We start from the raw sequence: 2,217 nt of genomic DNA on the forward strand, positions 1-2,217 counted from the left end.
AGGTGGTCATAATAATCTGGACACTAGGGTGTGTGTGTGTGTGTGTGTGTGTGTGTGTGTGTGTGTGTGTGTGTATAGTAAGGAAGGCAATTCATGCTATGATAGCCAGGTTTTAATCAGAATTATATGCTTAATTAAGGGAATAAATGGAACTAGAGCCCAGGTCTCTTTCAAGTCCAGTATGCCTTCAGCCACATCAGACTGCCTCTTGTTCATGAAAATGACAAGCATTAAAAAAGTAGGTATCCCTTTAACATTTATTACATCCATCTGTTAAAGCATTTATCAAGTCATATGTGTTATTAATCTTTGTATCCTGTTCCCGGTACTTTGTAAGATGCTCAGAAAATGTTTGTTGAATTGAAACTGTCGGCCTTAAACTGGAGGGTGGAATGTTAGAAACAGGTTGATTTTAAAAAGCATTAACTCACTTAATAAACTTAGAAGCTGAATCATTTATCCTCTCAAAATTTATAGGCTATAAATTAAAAGGAGAGAAGGAGTTTTAGATGTTTTCTGCAAATGTTTGATAACTCACCTGAAAAGTACCATTTGCTACCTCCTTCAAGGTAATATTTGTTCTGTATTAACCATGTAGTATTTTTTTAAACTTTAAGAAATTATGTTTTCCTAATAGAAAATAGTTATTTATTAGTACATAAAATTTAAAAAGTACAGAAGAATATTCCATGGAGAGTATTCTCCTAAGTCCCATTCCCTTGCTAACCAGTTCTGGGAGGCAGCCAGTGAGTTTTGTTTCTTTTCTACCTTCTAAGGAGATTCTGTGTGTTTAAAAACAATCACTTTAGTGCCCAGCTGGTGTGGCTCAGTGGTTGAGCGTTGACTTATGAATCAGGAGGTCACGGTTTGATCCCCGGTCCCCAGGGCATGCAGGAGGCAGCTAATCAATGGTTCTCTCTGATCATTGATGTTTCTCTTTCTCCCTTCCTTCTCTGAAATCAATAAATACATACTTTAATAAACCCCACAATCACTATTTTTCCTTTTGTTCCCCCCTCCCACAGTTAATAACATACCTTAATACATTGTTTTGCACCTCAGTTTTTTTCTCCCCATGTAACAACAATATCTTAAGTGTGTTTCATATCAGTACAGAAGGCTTGGTGATATTCCATTGTATGGGTGTACCATAATTTATAAAACTAGACCCTGGCTGATGGATGTACATTTCCAGTTTTCTATGATTATAAACAGTAGTCAGTTGAATAACCTCCTTCATTTTTCATTTTACTTTCAGTTCCTAGAAGTGGAATAATTAGGTCAAAGACTGTATTCCTTTGTAATTTTGTATTTCTGAATTTTTCTTCATAGAGATTCACCAACAAGTGTATAACAGTTCTTGTTTCCCTGCACCCAGGGAATCAGTGGTATCAAACTTTTTGATCTTTGGCAGTCTGATAAATGAAGAATCATCCATTTTTTACTCCATTCTTTCACTCTCATTGGAGTTTGTTCTGCCAGCCTACTGACGAGGTACAAATTCTATAGATCGGCTATCTTAAACCAATTGCTTAAAAGCAAGCAATTCTTAGAGGTAATCAGAAATTTGTTGAGTTTTTTTTTAAAACTGTTATGATGATGTTGCTTTAAGAAATATCTAGGTCTTTTGCCCCTTGAGCAAACTGTCAACCCACGCACCAGAGGGTTTTGGGTTTGATTCCTGGTCAGGGCACATACCTGGGTTACAGGTTCGATCCTGCATGTGGGAGGCAACCAGTCAATGTGTCTATCTCATATCAGTGTTTCTGTCTCTTCCCCACCCACCCTCCCTTCTATCCTAAAGAAAAAAAAAAATCAATGGAAAAAGATCCTCAGGTGAGGATTTAAAAAAAAAAACAATAAGAAAAAGAATATCTAGGTCTTTTTGGTGAGTCTCTTGTAAGTAGTGGCCTGTACTGGTAGGTTTCTGTCCTGTAGAATGATGCCCTTTCCCTCCCAAATAAAAATCTTAACCTATTACTTTTCTACTGATGGCAGGGAAACACTATTTCATAAGTAATATAGTATGTCCTTGTTTGTCAGTCTTTTTTTTTTTTAAATATATTTTATTGATTTTTTACAGAGAGGAAGGGAGAGAGATAGAGAGCTAGAAACATCGATGAGAGAGAAACATTGATCAGCTGCCTCCTGCACATCCCCCACTGGGGAAGTGCCCGCAACCCAGGTACATGCCCTTGACCGGAATCGAACCTGGGA

The 2,217-nt window shown here is 37.3% G+C and overlaps 1 protein-coding gene and 1 long non-coding RNA gene across 3 annotated transcripts in view; both read left to right on the top strand.

Moving 5' to 3' along the window:
• The window catches only part of LOC107183371, a 2,191-nt gene extending 1,593 nt beyond the window's left edge, over window positions 1–598 (top strand). The window contains exons 2-3 of the long non-coding RNA XR_001514158.1: window positions 140–238; window positions 478–598. This is a non-coding gene — a long non-coding RNA (uncharacterized LOC107183371). The remainder of the gene's footprint in view (window positions 1–139; window positions 239–477) is intronic.
• Window positions 1–2,217, top strand: part of KAT6A (K(lysine) acetyltransferase 6A) — a 119,785-nt gene that overhangs the window by 18,878 nt on the left and 98,690 nt on the right. The gene's annotated exons all lie outside the window — the stretch shown is intronic.

This window comes from Myotis davidii, unplaced genomic scaffold (assembly GCF_000327345.1).
Source record: "Myotis davidii unplaced genomic scaffold, ASM32734v1 scaffold93, whole genome shotgun sequence".
In the NCBI taxonomy this organism is placed as follows: Eukaryota; Metazoa; Chordata; class Mammalia; order Chiroptera; family Vespertilionidae; genus Myotis; species Myotis davidii.